Source organism: Falco peregrinus, chromosome 5 (genome assembly GCF_023634155.1).
Source record: "Falco peregrinus isolate bFalPer1 chromosome 5, bFalPer1.pri, whole genome shotgun sequence".
NCBI classification, from domain to species: Eukaryota; Metazoa; Chordata; class Aves; order Falconiformes; family Falconidae; genus Falco; species Falco peregrinus.
The window spans coordinates 108,554,251-108,578,206 of record NC_073725.1 but is presented as its reverse complement, the minus strand read 5'-3'; the positions used below and the strand labels follow the sequence as shown (position 1 = coordinate 108,578,206).

The 23,956-nt window shown below is 45.5% G+C and overlaps 1 long non-coding RNA gene across 1 annotated transcript in view; it reads right to left on the bottom strand.

Annotated features, from left to right (window-relative positions):
* Positions 1–23,956, bottom strand: part of LOC114011351 (uncharacterized) — a 206,203-nt gene that overhangs the window by 134,615 nt on the left and 47,632 nt on the right. The window contains exon 3 of the long non-coding RNA XR_008747369.1: positions 11,442–11,653. This is a non-coding gene — a long non-coding RNA (uncharacterized LOC114011351). The remainder of the gene's footprint in view (positions 1–11,441; positions 11,654–23,956) is intronic.

The window sequence follows — 23,956 nt, the reverse complement described above, 5'->3', positions numbered from 1 at the left end:
ATCCTACAGTTGGTGTAGGACAACCTCAGCATGACCATAAATACGTTAGAAGACAATACACAAAATTAACGCATATCTAAAGCAATCTTAGGCCCAGACACCTTTTCAGTGAGAAATTGTGCCACTGGGTGATTTTGCAGGTGATTTCTTTGATTCTGCTCAATTCAATGAAGTCAGGTGGCCACTGGCAAGCTTGAAACAGCCAATGCAGCCTCGAAGCAAGGATGAATTTCAGGATTGCCCTAGAGAGCTGAGACCACACAATGTCTCTCTTCTCCCACTGAGGACCAAACTTGCATGGCTCTGCTCCAGCCGTAATGAGAATCATGTAACTGAGATAATACCAGAGAGACAAGAGCAGCCTGGATTCACACCATTTCAGCTGATGTGTATTTTTGTCAGGGGACCGTATCTCAAACTCACACCCCATTTATTAGTTTCTCCTCTCCCACAGGAGCTATTCTGTGGGCGAAGCGGAGGAATTCACGCCAGGTCTCTTGCTCTCCCTGCTTCCCATCAGCAAAGTCCTTTTAAAGAGAAAAATCAGGCAACAGCTGGTGACGTATGCACAGGCATTTCTGCCAGCCCAGCTCTGCAAGGCAGGGATATGAAGAGGTGTGATCCTTCACTGATGGAGCTGTGCTGGCAACAATCCCATGTGTAGATATGGTTATACCAGCAAGCTTCTCCCATCAGTCCGTCCGTCCCCGTCCCCCCTCTTTTTTTTTAAAAAACAAAGATAACTTGTGTTGCGCTGTATATCTGTGTCTGCACAAAGGTATGTTTCCTCCTTTACACTGTGACAGTAGAAAGCACAGCTATGTCCAGATGAGGAAGCATTTTGTGGGCGTAACAGCCTTCAGTGTCCTATTTTGGGCAGGTGTTCACAGTGTAGCCAAGACCTCAGATTTTTCAGAATAGATGAACACAACTCAGCTTTATCCCTTGACACATCTTGACACAGCTTACTGGGAAGACATGAAGAAGGGAGGTGAAAACAGGACTTTCAGAAGTCTAGTTACATGCATAAAATGAAAAGCAACTGCATTTTCAGATCGTGTTAGTCTCAAGAAAAAGCAAGCAGTAGGTCTTACTGGTGGGGGTATGGTGGATGGACGGAGACAGAGCAGACGAAGAGAGAAATAAACACAGCTGAAAGAAATTCCGATTTCTGATCAAGGGAATATATTCATCGAATATGGCATGCGATATTTGCCCAGCTGAACACACAGCAGCAGCAGGCAGTGCGACCCACAACCGCAAAGTGAGAGAAAGCTGTTGGCAGCAGCAGTCCATAAAAAGGACATAAGCAATTAGAGTTCTTCTAAACAAGGTCAAGTTTTAGCTGCTGCTTCTCTTCCTCTATTTAAGAGTCAAGGGAGATGGTTCAAAATGATTCAGGGTGAGTTTTGTCCTGGTAAATCTCAGAGCAAGGTAGAAGATTTGAAAAGAATCTGAGCCTACCTCTTTACCACAAACTTTGCTGTTCCTTAAATGTGATCTGAGCCATGACCTCAGCAAGTCCTGGAAGATTATCTTGCTGCATGCTCAAAGCAGCTTTCCTGATGGGAACTTGGTTGCTGACACTTGTTTTAAGATGCTGCTGCAATTTTCATGTCCCACCCCACAAGTCCCTGGAGCACTGAACGATAGTGTTCCTCCAACAGTGTTGCCCCTTCCACTTCCTCTCACAAAAGGGGGAAAATATACAGCATTAGCTGCAGATCGGGACTTAAAAGGCTTTTATTTTTTAAATTATTCAAGGCAATTTAAATATCCCTCCACTTGCTGCTGCTGCTACATGAGTGGTTGATTTGTGGTTTACATCGGAGGTGGCTGGAATATAATCATCTTCAATACTATGGACATGCTTGGACGCTTGCCTCTGCATCCTCTCCCAAGCACAAACAGCCTTGCTTTCCACAACTTAATGGAAGTACAACATAGCAAGGAAGTCAGAAAACACCATGTAAAGAAAGCAGCCGAGATTATTAGGTTAGGACTTCGACTTAGTATTTTAACGCAAAAACTCCTGGAAGCATCTGAGTAATCAGAGAGTCTCTCTCCCAATGTAAAAGACTCTTGTCCTCATAATCCTTGCTTCAGGTAAAGAAACATCCACCTTCAAGCTTCTGTGCTCCTCTAGAAGACAGCACAGAGAGAATACCTGTTCCTGTTGCTGCTTTTCATACTATAAATCCCCACCATTCCCCTCCAGCATGAAGACATCCATCAGAAGGAAAGTTATTTCAGATCTGACAGGCAGTCAGGGGCAGAGCAGGATTGTTACGTAAAGCATCAGTGGGAGTAAACAGGAACATTACTTATAGGCAGTAACGTTTCCATCTTGAGGGACCCTCACTCTACCACACAGGCTCTGGGATACCTCCAAGTGATTAAATACATAGATTAGCTTTTTGGCAGCTACTCAAGACTTCATACCACATACTTGCCTTTTCTCCTGTATGTTATTTTCTGTTTATGTGCGCTTCTGCCAATGCTGTCTCCTTCTATGGAACTTGCATTTAGCACATAAGGGTCTCTTCCATCTGCAGCCAAAGGATGGAGCAGCAGACATATCCTGGCTTCTGAGGAGCCCTTACAGTGTCTCAGTAAAGGTTTCTCCACTTGGTACACTGTCTACTGCAATGTCATGCAACCATCACTGCTGTATTCTGGTTTGGAAGTACTCTGTACCATTTGGCATTTTTCTAACAAAACTGTGCACGATCCTTAGTGCCCCCCAGCCCCAGCCAGCACTAACTCAATGGACTGATAGTTGTGATACAGGGTGGACACAGAAGAAATTCTTTTTGGCCAAGTGAATTTTCAAACTCTCCTCGCTCACAACACAACCTCTCCTAATAACAGCATGTGAAGGAACCACAGCCCCAGAAGGAACCTTGCTGCCCAATGCATTCCCGTACTGTGCCCCTGAGAATGCATGTGTCATCTGGACAAACTCACGCAATGTTGCCAGAAAGGGACAGTGCATGCTCTACAAACAGCCTCTCAAATTGACATTCCCTAAGTCAACCCTCCCAGCTGAAAATTGGGCTCCATAAGAGATAACCAACTTGCAGGACCTTAGGAAACACCAGGTTTACTTCTCTTACAAAACATTATCCTCTTGTTGGCTGAGCACCTCTTTGTCCAGGCAGAAGAGCAATGCAAATGCTCATCTTCGAAGTCATCACCCACTGTGGCCTTCAAAAGTGAAGGCTACTTGCCATCACCCAAACATATTCCATCCTCTTAACTCATCAACAAATGTATTGGTTTTCTATCTCCTGTTTTGTGCCATGTATCATGCGTGACTATCACCAAACAAAAATTACTGCTGGAATTAATGTCTCCATACTGCACTTTTGGGAAGTGTTACATAGCCTCTTGATTCCACTCCCCAGCTCCTGTTGACTTCAAAAGACATGCACCTAACAAAGACCTCCCCCTTCCAAAATGCTGTGCACAGGAACATGGCTGGGAAGGAGTTAATTTTCTTCCTAGCAGCCCATATTGTTCTGTGGTTTAGATTTGTGACTTCATTAGTGTTGATAACACACCAGTGTTCTAGCTCCTGCTGCACAGTGCTTGCAGAGCGTTAAGACCTTCCTTGTTTCTCACTCTCCCCCTCCAGCAAGTAGGCTGGGGGTGGGCAAGAGGCTGGGAGGGGACACAGGTGGGACCAAAGGTAGCCATCATTCAGAGACGGGCTGGGCATCAGTGTGCTGATGGAAGGTGGTGAATGACTGCCTTTGCAGGACTTGTGTCCTTTCCTCTCCACCCCCACTTATTTTCCTTCACTTATTACACTGTCTTGACCCAGGAGTTTCTCTCACTTTTGCTCTTCCAATCCTCTCCCCATCCCACTGCGGGAGGGGTAAGGAAGTGGCCAGGTGAGTGTTTAGCTGCTGGTAGGGGGCGATCCGCTACACCCTAAACCCCTCCAAAAGTACATTTTCAGGCTAATCTTTACTGGGCTTAACTATATTTTTTAATCACAGTTAAAACCACCCTGTACCAATCAACTCCCTTTAGCTATGTCTCAAATTGCCCTGCATTCTGATTTTTTTCAGATGTCTCAGTCACTTCAGACTTCAGAACGTGCTAATTCAAATAAATGTTAAGTAAAGACACGTAAGGACCTAGAACACATTACACCTGTAAGGAATCACAGTACTTTTCAGAAGCTTTCTAGACCTCAACCCTTGAAGTTTAGAAGGTAAAGCTGTGGGTTTGGGGTAATGGCATTTGGGCTGGATTTGGATTCCCCAGTCCTGCCCCCTAGAAGTCCAGTCTCCCCGAGGCACTGAGGAAGCAGAGAAAGGAAAAAGCAACCCCGGTCCATCAGCTTTCTGTGCAGCTCTCAGCCGTGCCCATCTCTGGATTTTGTTCTCAAGTGCTGAAACATTTCAGGCTGTTCAGACAGGGAGAGCTGTGCTTTTGGAGGCTGTCCAAACCATCCATTAGACTTCTCTTAGCGAATAAATTGTTCTGCTTGATTTGTGGGCAACGCTGCTGTCTCTGAAGGGAGTTAACCAGAATGTAACCAGGACTAGTGCATAGTGCTACACAAGCAACTGGGACCAGTTTGATCAATACTGAAACAAACAGCATGAATTTTATTCCAACTGAAATGTAAGTTAATTGAGTCCTGAAAAGTAGCTTTTAGAGGCAGAGAGAATGCTTCTGCAGGTATGCGACCACCCCTGAACCCCGCATTTCACAGCCTTCTCTATCATCCTTTGCACTATTTGTTATCCTCATTTTCTCCACCAGCTTGTCAGAGACACCAGGTGATTATCACACACACTTGCCCTGCTTTTCTCTGACCCCATCAGTGACTGGCAAAATCTCAATCTTAGACCCACCGCAAGAGTTACTGCATTTCACACAGCCTCTCTCCATTGTAATACTGCTACAGTGCTCCTCCGAGCAAGCTCTGGGACACTAACGCTTCAAAGAGCTACACACCAGCTCAATAGCTCTGAGATAAAAGAAGCGAAGGCTGTCAGGTTCCCTCAGGAGCTGCTGCCTGACCAGCTTGAGCACAAAAGGCTCATCACCAACAGCTCCAACTACCATCATTTAACTCTCACGGTCATTCCTCATCACTGGAGGAATCAAAGTGCACCGAGTTCCTGTTCAGGGTCCCCATCACTCTATCCTCCTCTTTCTTCTGTCTCGGCCATGCACAAGGCCCTCTTCTGCATGGTGGGATGCAACCCATGTCTGTTGACCCTTAAACTCACCTGAAGAGTCTGCAACTCAGGATGACAAGCATTTCATTAGCAGTTCTCTCAAAGGGTACAAAGATAACAACCAACATGAACAAAGTAGCTGAGCTTGCAGAGCAGGCATCATGTCTGCTTCACCCTGGTTTGCCCACAGAAGCATGAAGAGGCCCCTAACAGCCCAAGGTGGGGACGTGCACATCTACAAGCCCCCACCAGTAGGAGCTATGCACGTAAGTCAAGCAGGAGAGAGCTTAGTCACCAGCATAAGAGCTAGCCGTACTTCTGGAAGTATTTGTGAGCAGCTATCGAGCCCCAAATGCCAGACCTCAAAAGCCAACTTCATTTCAGTCATGAAAATTTTGAGGACCTCCATTAAGGTTATTCAAGGTACATCCTTTTCCCTCCAGAATAATCAAATGCATATCTGGCCTACCATCCACAGTGCAAACAGTACCCAAACGCTTCCAGTGCTGACAAATATATTCTTCCATCATTGCTCAATTGCTATTTGCTCAGTTTAGCTCCGAGTGTATTATAATAGCATTTAAAGACAGAGCCAGCCCTCAAAAGCAGATGAATATGAAATTAACAACAGAGGCATTTTCACTCTGAGGTCTGGATGAGAGCATAAAATAACTGAACTTTGTTCCTGTGGCTTATTACATCATCCGTCCCCTCTTTGACTGAAAATATTTCTGTTCCTCATTCCAGCCCATCTGTTCTTCCGAAAACTCCTTCTCTCTATTTATTTGAAAAACAATTAACTGGAGGCAAAGGCGCTTCCCCCCTGCCCCCTCCCCGAGGAAAGTATGTTCATAATTAAGCAAAGAACTTTGCATGTTTATTCCCGCTAGTGCATGTGCATGCATACACACGTGTGTGCACATGCCTATTTTTAGTTACACTGTCAAAATCTGCCTAACATTTCACAGCAAAGGAGGTCTTTTGACCCGAAAAAACACATCATTATTTCTAATTAGGAAATAAAGAAACAGAATTGTCAAAAATATCTCACTGCAGGGGAACTGTGCTGCGAGATGACAGGACTTCTCCCTGCTGTTGTGTTTTCTTTAGCTTTAATTTACTTTGGTGTGAAAACTGAGCCTAGTGAAACTCATCAGCCAGCAGGGAAAGTAAGAAGGGGGTTCAGACAATGGTGCTGCCCTCACCTTCCTGTGTGGGTTAGGAAAGGTATTGTGGATCTTCTCTTCAGATGAAAAAGCGCACACCTCCAATAGAGGTTCACCTCATACAGCACAACCTCACCCACCTGTACTGCATTCAGGCTGTCTCTGCTACTGCACCTTTTGTTGCACTGGAAGGAGACCAAGCTGAAGCAGTATGAACACTTTCTATCAGTGCAACCCATGCCATCAGTATACAAATTATTTCCACTAAGACAGTTGAGCACACCTCTAACAAGAGGTATCCTCCTAACTGTTGCCATCTATAATGGGGAAATGCCACATTCCCCTTTGTATTATCCTTCCTTGTTAAAATCATTGTGGAAAAAAACCCACTAATTCACCACTTGCCGGTAATGAGGTGGGTCTCAACTGAGTTCGTGGCCTCAGGACACAACTTTAGCACACACAACAGCATAAGCATGGGAAGAGAGCTACACTGCCCTGTCCCCAGGAACAACACCCACAGGCCTGCCAGGCCATTGGGACACAAATACTCTGATGAAATCCTAAATGACTCAGGGCTGAGCTCGTTTGAAACAATGGCTACAAAACCACACACGAAGAGGAGAAATCCCCTCTAATGACTGCACTAATGAATTCTCAGAAATTGTCAGCTGAGGGGAAATGTATTTGTACTGTCTGACAGATGGAAATCACTTGGGCAAGGCTGCCCCAGTGACAATTTTCTCCTCTGGCAGAGCAGACCTCCAGGATGTGCCTTTACACCTTGGAGGAGGTGTGGAGGACCCAGCAGAGTGCACAACCTTACCCATTCAGAGCTTCCTTAGAGGAGCTCATTTATTTTTCCCAGAACAGAGGACAGGCTATGTAAGTTCAGAGACACTTGCTCAGGTTTTCCCTTTCAGCTACACCTCCAAAGCTAGACAAGAAATTCTGCTACATGGGACATGACACACCACACAATAGCCCAAACTAGCAGGGTTTCTAGGTAGAGTTGGACAAGATCATTCATTCTTCATGCTCACCATACCCTTGGTATCTCTGTTAACACCCTTAACATCTACCTAATTTGGTCTCTGATCTACTTAAATATATACCGGGCCCATTAGCAGTTGTATTACAAGGAACTCCACTGATGCAAGTCTACTTTGCTGCTTGTGACGTATCAAAAATTGCCTCTTTCTAGATACAGGGTCTATTCATGTGTTTCTGGGTTGAATCCACACTTGGTTACACTTTAAACAGAGAAGTTTCAGTGCAACTACTGAAAAGATTATGGTATATAAGACTATAAAAACCTGAGCAGCAAACCACTGAGGGTTTGAAGCACTTGAAATCTGTATAGACATGGTACACAAAGAATGAGGAAGAAAACAGGGATTCAGAAAGATGAGATCACTGGACGTCTGGAAGGAAGTGCTCTCCTAGAGTATGCAACCCACAAATCCCTGCAAATATAAAGCAAAAACCAGGTTCAAACTTAAACCTTTCCCAGCAATAAAAGGAAAAAGACCTATGACTCATATTCTGAATGAGGCCACTGAAATTCCAAGTAAGAGGCACGTATGTCCACCTTCAAGCCATCATGCACCCATTTTTTCCCAGTAAGAACTACTGAGCAAATCTTACCCAAACTCTCAGAGGGATTGTGGGGTGCAGAAGACGTGCTTCTGTACAAATGTACCTTTTAGTACATTTTGTCAGCCTGTCTGTGAAAGGGGCACTTAGCACTTCATTAGCCACCATGCAAAGCCCTACAGACTGCTGCCAAGATGACCTGCGAGAGTCTAGTTTGACCTAAGTGCTAGTGACAACATTATCTGGTGGGATCGCTCATCTGTGACACACATTTCCCAAGTGCAGAAAGAAAACCCACACTACTGGCTTTTAGAAAAAAAGAAAACCACGCATCAAGCAATATGCTTTAAGTCTGCATTCATATTGAGAATGAAATGGGTTCATCACGTCCTGCTTTATCCACAGGGGTTCAAAATGCAAGTGGTTTGCCTTTCTTCCTTTACCTCTTTTTGATGTTGTCAGAAGACTCCATTAGCTACGCTCAATCCATTTAGCTCCATAAAGCAAAGCGGCTGTGCTCACAACAAATTTCATTTCCCATACAGAATGAAACAGATCTTGCAAAGAGTATTATTTCAGAGAACAGAGTTTAAAGAAAGTACTTGTCTGCAATCTGTAGGCACCACAAGTACAGACAGAAGCCTTGTTTTTGTTTCACAGCAATTTATTGGCACAAAAGATCTAAGAACCAGGCCTTTAAACTTTTAAATCTGAAATACCCAGCTTCCAGGTAAAATTATTTGTATAGAGACGTTACTGTCCTTTCCTACTGCGGTCCACAGGAATACTGCCCTTGACTTTAACAGGAGCAAAGCAATCTGGTAGTCAAGGAAGATGCTCTTCTTCAGATACAACATATACGCGCAAAATATGCTTCTGTGTCCTTCAGCATGAAGTTTCCCTTCCCAACTTGTGGCATTAAAGCATTACATTGATTTGCCCCATTTGTTTTCCCAGCTCACTACACCCTGTTGGAGGGTGTCCTGCACTAGGCAATAATGCCTCCAACTTCCAGCACAGCACCACTCTGGATGGATCACGTAGCCCAGACCAGAGCTAAGTAATGCACAATGGGAGAGGGTATTTTCTTCCCTTCCTGCTTGTCAGTTTCTTCATCTTTCTACTTGCCCCTGGATAGTGTTACTAAACACTGACAGTTTTTCAAGCTCGGCCAGAATGGGCACAACCGATTTCCCGATGACTTGGAACCCATCCAAACCGTCCATTAGCCACGAGTTCACAAACTGATACATCTTCCAAAAGGCTCCTGGGCAATGCTATTGTTTGTAAAAAGAAGTTAACTTCAGGTAAATGAAAATAAGATTTACTGCTTAGGACAGGTTGCATGCAGTAAATAACTCAGAATTTATGAATTGTCATCTGGAAGACTCCATTCATCTGCAGCAATAAGGGGCCCTTGGACCACTCAGCACGATAGCTCCCCATTAAATCACTGTTATTTATGTGCATTGCTGTAGGAGGCCTGCATGTGGATCACGTCTCCACACTGCTAGGTGCTACCCAAACACTATGTCAGGTCATCACAGTTACATTATCCTGATAGTGCTGGTTGATGTGGCCCTGAGTAAGAACTCCTACTAGCATCTCTGCCTACACCTCCCCTGCCATCTGCTTCATTAGCAGGTGATGTAGAGCATTTGTGAGCCAGACAGGTAGCTCATTCTGGGGAAGGGGCTGGTGAGAAACCCTCAGTTCCTAGTCACAAGGCTGAGTTCTTGGTGTGGTGATCACCAAAGCACACCAAGGCCAGAAAAAAGCCCCAGAGATGACTGCCATGCAAGACCTTCCCTCCCCGCTGCTCCCTCCAACTAGCTGCTGTGGGCTTTTCAAGGCCAGGCTCATTGCTATCCGGCAAAAAATACAGTACCCAAATTCAGAGACCTGCTCTTTCCCCTTGGCACAGGGCTTCTGGCCTTGTTCCCCGACTCCACTGTCTTCTCAACGGCATCAGTCCTGAGCAGCAAGAGGTCCCTACCATCGGCACTTACATGGATCTACAGAGGCTCCTTCCTACCATTGTTATCTGTGTTTTCACTATTACTGAATTCCCTCCAGCACACAGAGCCTGTAACACTGCATTGCCAATGCAGGATGGATTTCTCACTCCTACAGATCTTGCCAGGCCCTCATGATTCACTATGTACAACCGTTGTCTACAGTGCATGTCCCAAATACACCTTGCAGCAAGGGCTAGTAGCGGCACATCTCAGGCTTGATGTTAAACCAGAGCCCTAGGGTTTTGCTGTTTCAGATCCCTCCGTTTGTCCAACTCCTATGATCTTTCAGCAGTTTCACACACAACTTCCAGAAATATCTTCTTAATAACACTCTTGCAAAACAACCTCAAGGGACTGAGTGTCACAAATGACTGAGCCACCATCACTCCCAGTGTGTGCAGCCCATGAAGCTGAGCCATCTGCTTCTCAACACTCTGAGCAAAGATGACCCTTCAGAAACTCTCCACCCTAGGACCTGCTAGTAGTGTATGGTGGAGGGGAAATCTTTGCTTCATGCTTGTGGGTTTTCACATCACGGTCAAAAAGAAATTCTGAGTCCCCATCTGTTTTTCAGCATAAGGCATTGATTGTCTGTGGCAAGGGTGGGGGTGTTAATATGGGACAGAGACATCCCTATGAAACAAAAGCTGTTTACAATTACCCAATACCACGTCATATTAAACACTGTTACCGCCAACAACACATCTAGATCAGGGTTGATTGTGGTCTGGTGTATGTCTTACCCCTCTGCCCCCTCCTAGAGGCTTCAAACCTGACTCAAACTTGCAGATATTTACATGGTGGGTGAATAACCACTCAAACAATACGAAAATCACCATGAGCGAAAGTACTCTGAGCCAGCAGTGGAGAAAAGTCTTTTACCAAACCCACACAAAGTGGAGAATGCAGGAGAGAAGCAGTGCCAGGGTGGCTAGCACCATCCGGGTGAAAACGGTACCCTCAGATGCAGAAGCGGGTTGAAATCTTCCCTTCATTTACACCCAACAGGGAGACCTGTCTGCACACACAGGCTACCTGCTACCAATTCTGCTGCACCAGGGACAGCAGCGGTGCAAATTTCATCAAGGCTTGATCCAGACAAAACAGAAACCCATCTAAAAATAAAATTACTGAACTGAATTGACATTCTTTTTCTGAGGTTGACAAGGTTTAACTAACAGGTTGATTATGCCACCAACATTACACACAGAGGTATGGAAAATGCCAGAATTTCACTCATTTTCTAGGTGTTATTTGTAGTAGCAGGCAATTCTTAATAACCACTCAGAACCACCCAGTGCCTAATTGTAAAAATAGTTTCACAGTTATTTGTAGGAAAAAATAGGTGATTTCAAACAATCTTTCAAAGCTGAAATTCAATCTCACAGACCAGGAGTCACGAATATCCAAAGTTACCTAGAAAGAAATATTGAGAAGAAAAGAATGCTTGAGCAGCTCACCTCCAAAACACTGCGGTTTTCTCCATTAGCTACACTGGCACCAGTACAGGCTCCGCTTCACGACAGAAGAGTTGAGCATCACGCAGCAACCAGAGCAAAACCAAGCAGTCCCTGGAGGAGCTACTGGTCTGGTGCTTGGGAGATGTGGGTTTCCTCTTCTGCTGCTAGCGCTGCCGCTCCTGCGTGCTCTCAGCCAGCCATCCTCCTTATTTCTGTGAAGAGAAAAGGAAAAAAATCATGTCTCGCTGGTCATCTCGCCTGGTAAGAGCTCAAGCCCCTTGGAGCAGGGCTATCTTTCCCCATGTGCTCTGCCCAGCCTGGATGGCCACTGCCAGCCAGAGTCTTAACTCCACAAATGCTGATGGAGCAGTAAGGACGGCTGCTAAGTAGCATATACCTGTGTAGACAGAGACACAAAAGGGGACCCCCGGCCACCAAACATGCCTGTGTTTCCTTGGCAGCAAGGAAACAGCATGGTGAAGAGTTCAGGCTCAGATGCATTAATAAAATGCCAAAGGGAAGCCCAGCTACTAAAAGACCTTTTTGGAGAGGCCGCTAATCTCACATCCCGATTTACACATGTCCATGTTCCTGCTCCCCGGGGCAGCAGTCACAGACTTTGCTTTTAAGCCCTCAGCAAGTTTCATGTTCCACCAAAATAATATATTTTGTACACATTATTACCAGCTTTTAACCTCAGAATCCTGATCCAAAAACCGCATCTAATCAGTCCTACAGTTTTAAAAAACCTCCAAAATATGGCCAGGCGAGTTACTGACATACAGAGAGGCGCTGCCTTGGCATGGCCTAGAGGGCCTCGCCTCACCGCCCGCCATTGCCACAGCGCCAAAAACGCATCGCCACCCACCACCAGGCAGCGAGCTGGTGCTGCCACACGGCACGAGGGGCCCCTGGCTTCGACAAAACCTTTGCTTTGTTACAGCAGCTTGAATGGAAATTTTGGGTGGGATCATAACACCTCGCAGTACCTCTCCAAGGGATGGGGAACGAATCTTTGGGACAGGTGTCAGGGCCTGTGTTTGGCAAGCGTTCCTCTCACCCACGTGCCCTTCAGCCAGCTTCTCTTCAGAGACACAGAGGTCTTGGCTACTACAGTTTGACGGTGGCTGCAAACTGACTAAAGACAACTATGCTGGTAAGGCTTTTCCAGCAAGGATGGAGGTGCTCACAGGCACTGGCCAGCCAGCAGACACAGCAGCACAGCACCAAGATACGGGAGCTGAGAACAGCTTCTGCCATTCACCCAGCAAGCTCACAACTGTTTTCCCTCTTTGGCAGGTCTTACTGAAACATTAACAATCTCTGAGCGGTCCCATTCTGCTTCCATGTTGGGATTAAGCCCCAAGATGTGCAGAACCCATGAAAATCACGTTGAGAAACTGAGGTGGCCATATTGCATCTGTTGGCTGAGAGGCCCAGGATCGCTGAGAGCTCCTGCTCGGGGGCCAAGAGACACCAGTGACTCACTGGGATCTCTACCACAGCAGACTTGATTGATCGATATACTATAACAAAGGATCTTGTGTTTTTCGCATTTAACATGGGCCAAAGTCTTCCCTGCATACATTTCAAATTTGAGTCCAACAACTGCAGCTAAGAAGAGTAAGTGTTCTGCAAGTATCCAGTCACCTAAAATTTACAGGAGTGAAAAGTATGTGCTGGCATGATCACCCCTGCGTTTGGTCTCTAATAAGCTGAACCTTGTGTTGTTTTCAAACCCTCTCCCAGCCGGCAATAACACAATGCAGGACACGTGTGTTCCAGAGGGCTGGGTGTCCCCACAGCACCCACTGGGGCAAGCTCTCCAGCCCAGTCTGTGCCAAAGCACCCACACAGGACACAGGGTTCCTCCTGAAGTGAGACCAGATAGGTTGTGAATGCCTTTCTGAAATGCTTTCAGGTAAGCCGATCCTCTGCCCTGCTTGACTGTCCCCTCTGAAGGTGTGCTTAAAGTGTCAGACACGTACATTTATGCCTGCCCAGTCTATATCCCCACAGGTTGTCCTATACTTTTTCAGGTTCCTCTACAGGTCCTGAACAGTTTTGCAACATTTGCCCCTAGGAATCACAAACCAGCCCCACATCTACACAGCTGCTACTCTCACCTGGTATCATGGCGCAGGGGTGCCCTGACAACACCAACATGTTCCTCCAGAAGCACCCAACTGGAGGCTTTTTGTTAGAAAATTCCCCTCGCTCAACTTCCCCTTGCTCTGCCAGCCTCCTTACTCGTTCCCAGATGGCCTTTCCCCACTGCCCCCATATTCTTCTCCCACTTCCCGCCCCATCTTGTTTCTCTTTGCAAGGCCCTTTTCTTTAGAAATGACACAATTTCCCTTTGGGGGAGATGAGCAAGCAGGGCTTGGCTGTTGCGTTTGGGATCCCTTGGCAAGGAGCAGTAGGTGGGGAAAAGAAATAATATATAACTTCTTGTGCTCAGTGTGCCCTCTGAACACGTGCTCCTTGCATGGGCAGTGGTAAATCACGCTGCCTTCAGTGCCGCTGCTCCATCACTGAAGTGTCACGTCCTTCATCAAACATGGGCCTGCAGCCACGTGGTCTGCGTGTCCTTCTGCACATCAGCTCCTGTGCTTGCCAGCCCTGCGGCACACACAGGCACCCCCCCAGGACCTCCAGGGGGAAAAAAATACTGCCAACACCTGTTCCTTTTCTTATTCCAGCACTTTGAGAAAATAAATACAGAGAAATTAACACTACCTGAAGCCACAGGGAAAGGGAATATATGAGATGAGCACAGAGAGAATAGCTGCAAGACTGTAAAGAGAACTAAGGAAAAATGCCTTGTTGGGACAGGTTTTCCATGGGATCACAGCTGTTGGAGCAGCACTGGACTCGGGGGGGAAGGATGATTGTGAGTAAAGGGTTCATTTCCTTCCCAAACTTTTTATTTTTAGGACTTATTACCATAGTGATGTGTCAGGCCATCTCTTCAGGTTAAGGTTTTTCACCCTTTCTCCTGGGAAACCATTCCTTCTATCAGCAATGCCCAAGGCCATGTCTCCATCTGGCTTCATATCCCACAGCTTTCAGTGAAGCTACAACAACCACCAGCAGCAGATCTGCTCAGCCCACCCCTAAGCTTTTCTTAACTTCTTCTGCTGCCTCTTACACTAAAGCCCACTCAGGCTAGAGCTCCTCTACCTTCGAAGTGCCTTGCCCCTTCATGTGCTTGAAAGTACCTTCAAACTTTTCAGCACTTCAGCAAGGAAAATTTAGCTGTTGTAGCCGCTCCTTCAATCCATCCCACTCTCGCGTACTCGGTCTGGTATGGAGCCTCCTGCTCCTACACATTTTTGAATACTTAACTGAAGCAAGCAGAAACCTCAAGATTTCTGAGGTGGGATCAGGGCTGGCACAGGATGTAGTCAAAGAAACCAGTGGATTAACAGCCATTAGGGAACCTCAGCCAGGCTTCAAACATAAAACCCAATACTTCCTGCGTGGCTGAGGAGCACATGCCTGAGGGACAGTACCCCTTTATGTGCTCCCAGACACGCTGTGTGCACTTGGGCCTTGAGAGTCCAATAAGCTTCATTCAGCGGGAGCAAAAAATAGACAAAGATAAAATCAAATATCATGACATTTTCTCAGCGTTTCTAGTCAAACAGAAAATTAAACAGGCTCAGTATTATTGCCAGAATGTTAATTTATGCACCACTTTGGGGAAAACAGACTCAGGCACACGCAGAAGGTCAGGTTTAATGCTGTTATTAGCTGGCCCCTCTTTCCTCCTAGAAATCCTCACAGAGCTACTTCCCAGTCAAAGGGGGAATATTTAACATGGAAATACTTAACTTTATATGGGAGAGGAAAGCGGGAACATTTCAAATCGCTCTGTGACAGGCAGGGAACTGGGAGGGCACTCTCTACCCCCAGTCACACCAACCTCTGTGCATTCATGCAACAGCTTCTGCATATAACAGTGTCAGGGATACACTATACCGGTGGGTTTTGTTGTTTGGTTTGGGTTTTGGGTTGGTTTTTTTGTTGTTGTTGTGACACTAAAATCTATTATCCTGTGCCATGAAATAGGCAGCAGGAGAATTTACCCTCTTCAAATGTCAAAGGTTGAATTCATAAATAAAACATTGAATCTGAATCAAAGTTCTAATAATGTGAGTTAAAGAAGAAGAGATATTTCTACATTGTGCTCATTAAAGCACTCTGTGGGAGGGCAGGAGAGGTGGCTTAAAGACCGTAGCTTACAAGTGATAAAATATTTCTACGTTTGACCCTTGCCCCAGGCTTCTCGAAATCAGGTTTTGTGCCGCATCTGTACATTGATGCGTATGTGGAAATCACATATGACCTTTAGGCTAGAAGTCTCCTCCTGTGGATTGAAGTCCCTCTTTTCACACCATGCAGAACACAGCCAGCAACGTTAAACTGGTGCTGGCTGCTCTGGCAACACACATAGAGGAGAGCTGGGTGCAGAAAGGAGGGGAATTTGGAAAAAATGCCAAATTGTCCATCTCCACAGGAACCAAACAGCAGCTGCAGCTGTGAAAATGGATCTCCAAAACCACCAGCATCATTAGAGGATGAGTGAACCCTCCTTCCCTGAAATCATACCACACACAGCCTGTGACCACCCTGGTGTTACCAGCTTACTGTGAACAACAGCTGATGTGCAGGTTCCCCACTGAGCTGTGGTAGTTCTGGACAGATTTTGGTTCATCTTTCTGAGTTCTCTGGCCACTGAAGGAGCTGGATAGGGAAAACAGGCTGACTGCGCATGAGATGTGAACCTGAAGCACTTGCTGGATAACTGAAATAACTCATTACATTCAGAGACTTGTGAGAGAACTGAATGCTGTAATGACTTTTTACAAGTTTGAGTGAACAGATGCATTGTGAACACCTCACAAAATCCCCCTCCTGAGTTCATATTTACCAGCCCCTGGAAGTCTCTGTTTCTTGGAAGATCAAACATCCTGACTCCTTCCAACTAATTAAATGGATTTCCCTGGGGATAAATTGTAGTTGTCACCTAATCAGATGGTACATTTTAACAAGATGTTGGCTTTCCAACGGTGAAGTGTCTGATTCCCACAGGTTAGACTACATGCCCTGTTTAGGACTCAAGTCCAGTTTGTTAACAAAGAAGTTAACAGCTCACTGGAAAAATTTACGCCACCAGTTCAAGCCTCCATTTCAGGTGTGTTTTTTTGCTTCTTTCATATCCTTATTAGGGTCTTCCTGTTTTTCTTCTGATTACAGTGAAAACTTAGCATGTCGTCAACAACCCTTGTGTCTTTTTGGGTACTAGCAACTTTTTGTGGCCATACCAAGCAACTTGGTGTCCCTCAGCTTTGTCTCAAGCCCTTTCTCAAATCAGATGTAAATGCTGAATGAAAGTTTCATCAACGTGCCTAAAAGCTAGTGTTTGCAGAATAACAGTGCCAGAAAAAAATAAATGCAATGAGCAAAACAAGCAACAAGGATTTCTGAAGTCATTCACTGAAAAGGACTCATCCTGATACATTGCAGAGCCATCAGCAGTGTCAGTACTTTGTCACCACTGCAAGCGATGGAAAATGCAGCTCAAGTCAAAGCAGGTAGAGAAACTGATCCACTTACTCAAAGACCCTTAATTTACATTTTAAAACCAGTAATGTGCCGATTCAGTAATTCACAGTTATCAGCGCTTTTAGCAGCAATGGGACCAAAGTGTAAAAGGTAACCACAGGAGAGGTGGCAATCTGAACTGAAACAATCGGTAGGCCTCTTGGCATGGTGAGTCTCTTGGGAATGATCTCTCCTGTTCTTCCCTGGCAATATAAATGTAAAGCAACCCCACCTGGTAACTTGTATCACTTCTACCGGTGAAATACTCATGCCCAAATAGCCTGCGTTACCACACACATGAGTGACCAAGCCCGGAGATGCATCTGGTCACATTGCATTCTTTCCTCAGAGGAACTCAGAGGGATGCAGTTCCTTGCCAGGAGCTTTTTAGGGGTATCACAAACCATGCGCCAACTGCTTGCTCATAGCCACTGTCAAAATAAGAAAATATTAACAACATCTTGCAGTACAAGTCATTAACACATTGAAATCATTAAGGGCAACGCTTGCAGCTGTGCTCTAGGTACCAACTCTGCAGAGCATTACTCCTGGTTTTAAGTAGGAAGACATCTGAGGATGAGCCAGGCTTTCTAGGTTTCTTGTGAAGGCGGCGCTCTGTGCATGCAGTGATAGAGGCCAGTTATATGAGGCACGATACCAGGGCTAAAAGCGAACATTAAGCAAAGGAGGCTGAAGGCGCGCCAAGGGAAAGGAGACCCAACTAGAAGAACTCTGCTGAAGTTGCAAAGGCCATAGCGAAGGCCATGAAAGACACTAGACTGCTCACATGACCAAGAGGTCAGTCACACAAAGTATACGTAGCTTTGCAGAAGTGGATTTTTTGAAAAGGGAAATAAATTGTGTGTCTCTCTCCCACTCACGTCTTGTCTCCCAAACCAACATGAATGTAATATGGCTAAGCCTTCTAGCTCTCTGCTAAACAGTTGAGGTGGGTCAGCAGGGACATAAACAGAACACTTAAGTCCCTCTGTTACAGGCTAGTAAATTGTTCTCAAACCGGACAAACTTGGAGTGGTTTTGGTGGTGGTGTTTTTGTTTTTGTCTGTCCATCCCCCCTCCAGGTTAAGTGGGGTTAACGTTCAGATGAGAAGCACATTCCAGTGTGATTTCACCACTGAAATGAAGCCATTCCTGGGGCGGAGTCCTGCAGCTGCTGGTAGTGCACATGTATTTTGCTCAATATATCCAAAGAAAGAATTATGCAAGTAATCAAACAAAACAACTGAGGCTATATCACAATTTGAGTAGTGCACTGAGGCGAAGTGTCCTTGTTCTTGCTATATGCGCCAAGGAAATCAAGGGACCTTTGCATTCCCTGAGAACTGATATTTTTTTTCAGCCATATTGATCCTAAGTGGGAAAGAGAAGACATCTCCCTCATCAGAAAGGCAGAAGGCTGATGGTACCCGTGCAGAGGGAACGCCTTCCTGCAGCAACGATCTGTCTTGCCACTCCTGTCCTTCACTTGCATACTTCTTCAAGGACCATGCAGCACCACCTCACTGGGTGCCAACCTGAGAGATCCTGACGGCAGGTCAGAAAGCTCTGAGAAACATCAACACAGGCTGATATTCACCTGGCAGCAACTGAGTCAAGAGAGATGCCCCTTTCCTTCACATCACCCAAGCGATGACTGAACAGCTGATAGCTGTACAGTGCTATTGAGCACACATAGCAAGAAGACAGCTATTAATTTCTTGCATTTTTTCTCCAACCTCTGCTCTTCTTACATCTTGCCAGCTCACTTCACCCTTCTTTACAGCAGGCTGAAGCCACTTCATATCCTGCTGGCTTTACTCCAGCTGTCTTGACACAACACAGTTTCTCCTATTTCTAATCATGCACTTCCTGGCATGATCCCCATTGGAAAACTCCAGTTCTGATAACATTCGATGACCTTTCCTTTATTATTTCCCCACAGCGCTCTTCAGTCCCTGATAGGTTCTAAAATTGAGATTTGCCTTCCTGGAAAGCCAGACACTCGGGGTGAATGACTCACGAGCCTTGGCATGCAGCTCCAACAGCACAGGACACAAAAGCAGTACCTTCCCCCACACGCCGTGGATCTAACAGTAGGAAGTATTATTTTGCAGGGCTGTGCTCAGTGATTTCCTAGAAAAGCAACAAAAATGCCACATGTGTTTGTGTTTCCATGTGAATTCAGCACAAGGAAATCCACACAGACCACATGCGGTTTAGAAATTGTAGGTGTTGTGAGCCTCGTGTCTGCATAATGTCTTGCTGTTGGTATGCAGTAAACATTCCACATCTTTAGGGGAAACTCCCACATAGCCAGGAGAAGGAGGGTTTTTAAAACCCAAGATCCTAACTTCAGCACAAAGGCACGAGCGGACAATAAATTTTACATCTGCAAAGGAAGCATCCAATTTCACTCAATTATTTTGATACACTACTTTAGTGAAGCGATTGTGCAAGACTAATCATAGACATACAAAAAAAAAATTGGTGACATACAAACTCCGAAGGGAGAAAGATGCCTTAGACCTAAGGCTCTGCCAATGACCAGGTCACACTGTAGAAGTCAACAGGGCCAGATTTCTACCCAGCTATACAACTGACAATCAGAGCCTTGTTCAGAAAGAAAAATCAGCTCTTACCTCACTACCAAAAAAGTCAATACACTCGAGCACTCAGCCTGGAGCATGATACTAAGCAGTTGCTAAATCATATCCTCCATGTCAGAAGGACCCAGACAGGTACTGGCTGTGGGATGAATTTTTGCCTGTCACATGGGATCATGATCCTGTGTGTTTCTTTGTCCCTCTGCCATTCCCCTCTGAGATGGGGATGGATGTCACAACATTACTTTATTCTTTTCCCCACTTTATATTTGATTTTAAGTGAACATGGTCTAAACAACCAAAAAAAAAAATCTGGTTCAAAATATGGATTACTTCAATCTGAAAGACAAAGAACATGACAAGCATTTGATCCGAAGCAAGAATGTCTCCACTGCATGAACTCAAATGTTCCCTTAGATTTTCTGCTGAAGAAAACCTCAATTTTGTTTCAAGTCTGAATCAAGATTGAAAACATAACATTATCTCAAACATGTTAGGGAAAAAAAGAAACAAATGAAAGCTCTTCTCAGCAGATGAACCTGCTTCTTGCAGTAAAGTGGCCAGTGCCACCTTTCAGAGCAGGATGGCCTCTGAGAGGTCCTCCCAACCCATTTCACGTGCACTGAATGACTGAATATACCCACATCCCTCCACAGCAGTGACCCAGCAGCTGTATGAGTTTTGGTTCTTCCTGGGAAATAAACGTACAGCATGCTGCCCAGCTTCATGTTGCAAACATCATGTAGATAAGAAATTTCTGCTCTTCAGCACACAGCAGATACACAGGCCAACACCTACGCAGCACACACCTCATCCCCCATCTATCGATTCCCAATGGGCAGAAAAACTGTAGAAGCTACAGGAGCTCCCAAGCCACTAGAGACCAGGCAGGTGTTAAAGCTCCTCCAGCTCTCCCATGTGTACAGACAACCCAGATGCTTTGGTCCAGGGAGAGCAAGAGACCAGAAAAGTTTCTACTACAGTATTACTTGGGACAAAAAGCATGATTCAACACACCTTTGAGGGAGGAGTCATGTGGAGAAATGTTGAGGAATGAAGGGGTGGGGGGGGGGAACAAGCCATGAAGTCATTTATATTTATTCCAGGCTGAACCTTGTAGATTAATTATGGGAGAAAAAAATAGGTATTGACAGCTCAATGTTGACTCTAAGCCGGTTATTAGAACAAAGCAGGCTGAGCATGATCTTTAGAGGAAATAGCTTCTGATAGGGTCCTGGTGCTACGTTTCTTAGGTAACTGGACTCCAGCCAAACCATCTGGCTCTTCTGCATTTTGTTCTAACAAAGAGGACTTCACAAAGCCTGGAAGAAAATCCTGTACACAAGAAATGAAAGAATCATGCTCAGAAACGTGCCATTCCAGGAAATATATTTAATATATTTTAGAAGCATTTGGAGTTAGAGGAAAGAAGGTAGGGAAATTAAAAAAAAAAAAAAGAAAAAAAACCCCACAAAACAAAACACACCACACACCAAAAAACACCAACTAGGAAAAAAGCTTATACCTGAGAAAAAAGCAGGGCAGCCCCTGCACTGTGATGCTGCGGGGTTTTGCACTTGATCTATGTAGGAAACAAGGACATACGTCTTACTACTGAAACGGAAATCCTCTTTCTCCTTGGGCAGAAGAAAATAGCAGTCTCAGGGTCACTGTTCTCAAGACAGCATCTTGGCTCAATTTAGAAGAGACCAGCCCAAAAGCATAGCTTGCCTGCCTTCTTTCCATCAAAACTAACAAAAAGCTATTTAAACCTGACCACGATGATGGTTTCCTCTGGTGTAGAGACACCCAAGTGAAACGGCCCCAGCTCAAATCACAGCCTGTTCATCTCCAGCCTGTTTGGCTATCAGGGAAAACCACAGGTCTTCCTCAAAGCCCCTGCACTCCCTTCCACTTAATCCACTGCCTTTAATCTCAGTAGCTAAAGCAAAATTGGAGTCATAGGGATGTTTATTGTAGGGAGCAAGAATGTAACTGTGTCCTTTGCATTTACTCATTTATAGCAGGGTCAGCAAATGCAGACTCCAAGTCTGCCATGTTAAACCTGTGTTGAGCTGACAACCACAGGATATTTGGCAGGGAAAAGGGATAATTAGGGTTTTCAGCAGATGCTCCTAATCTGTTCTCCAAGGCAGGTGGGAGATTATTGATAAATTCCTTGAGTTCAGATGGGTGTCAGAGGAGTTTCTCCCTGTCTCAGGCCAGCCAGGCCTGAGTTTCTCCCTGTCTCTGTCACGTTCTGCATAGCTAAGCAACACGACGGCTCTCCTCTTCATCAGCCAGGCATAGGAACAGACAACTACAGGATGTAGCAGAGATACTGACTTTTCCCAGCTCTTAGGCATGCAATATCTCATTTCTCTGTCAAGGCTCATCTGTTCTCATTCAGGTTCCTACCTGCACTAGATTTGTGGCAGCTGTTCCCATGCAGAGAATAACCCAGGCTTGTTGAAGTGACCCAAGACAGTTACTGTGCAGGGTGAGAGGGCCTATTCCCAAAAGGACAAGGGCAAGAGCCCGCAGGACAGAGATACAGAGATGGCAGGACAAAGACCGGGTGCTCCAAGGGAGCCAGAGCTTGCCCTGCAGATGAAGAAGTAAAGCCTCTCTGGGCCCCAGTCCAGGAGAGTTAAAAGTTCTCCCAGCTGTGCATATGTGTATGCAAATATAAACAATCATAACACTATGAAATAACACCTTTCGTGCCTAATAGTTATTCTTGGAGCTTTCAGTTTTCATCGTCTTGGGAATCTGTTACTGAACTGTGGACTCACAGTGTTATGCCAATGGGCTGTGTTAAGTAAACAGCTCTGACCCCATCATCAAGCTTCCCTTGGCTTTTTCTACTCTTCCAGCCTCCCAGCAATGTCAGGGATTACCCTCTGCTCCCAGCTGTTCGGCAGCCAGACCAAGTGCTCTGCCAGCATCCAGCACCCCCTGCATGAGCAGGAATGGCAAATTGTCATAATCAAAAGAAACGTGAGACTGACAGAACAGATTATCAGAGCTAAAGCCAGCAGACACTTAGCTATGGGGCTGTGTCCCTGCAGTGCCCCAGGCAGCTCTGTACCAGGACTGCCTAGAACCATACAAAGATGCATCACCACCTTCCCTCTCTTTCCCACGTCTCAGCTCCTCAGTTTTGATCTCAGCAAAACATCTCCTTTGTTGCTCACTTTCATCATGAACTCCGCAAGGAACTGAATTTCTTCCACCTCACCTGGAGTGAGGGTCAAAGCTTCCTTCCAGAAGCTTTTTCTCTGAAAGAGTGGTCCCAAAGGTGCTGGGAGTAAATGAATCAACTCTTCATTTTGCACTTTTTCAGCTTCGGCTGTCCTAAAGCTATCTTTCTCCTCAAGTCAAAATGTGTATGAAGATCAAAAATCTTTAGTCCTAATGTAAATGACAGATGTACAGATTGAACCGATCTAATGGATCACTGGTGCCAAAAGGAGCTGGTTCCCTTATGCATGCTCCCCCGTTTATCCTCTTTGCCATAGCTCTGGCACTCAGCAGACCCTGCACTGAAGCAAGTGACTCCCCAAATACAGCAGACTTGCTTCTGACAGGTTATCAAGGTGCATCTTCCCAGCACAAGGTCTGCCAAGCACCAGGACCTGCACCAGGGAAGAGATGGGAAGACACAGCTGGAAGCAGGGAGAGGATGTAACAGTTCGCTGCTGTCAGGAAGAAGAAACCAGCTTAGCTGTAGCATCTAAAATTCACTCTTGCAACTCTGGCTACTAAAGTGTGACTGAAATAGGGCAGAAGACAGTGAACAGAGCTGGAACCTATGCACACCCTGGCTAGATGGTACAGCACTTCCACTCCCTCCTGAAACCTCACTTTGCTCCCTCTTACCAAGTTTCTTCGAGAAATGGGGGGAGAAACTGTATTTCATATTATCAATCTTATCTCTCCTCCTGCTGCTAACGATCTGACTGGAGAAATTTTTGAAAGCACCCATGAAATGCGTATGCCCAAGTTCTGATGGGAATAAACTACCAAAAGCCCCTTTAGCTACACCACCGTAACAGCACACGTATGCAGCCTGCCATAAAGAAATAACAGCTATTTACTGAGTGGTATGAAAATTAGTTTAATGCTATAAATAATTCCAAACGTTGTTGAAACATTAACTAATTCACTCTCACTGCAGCTCCTTGTGACAAATAAAGACCATTCTTTTTGCATCGCAGGGAGGTTTAGAGCAGAGGGCTTTTTTATAGATGCAGCAGCATCTCCTGGTAGTGGCTCTGAAAACTGTCAGGGCTCTTATCC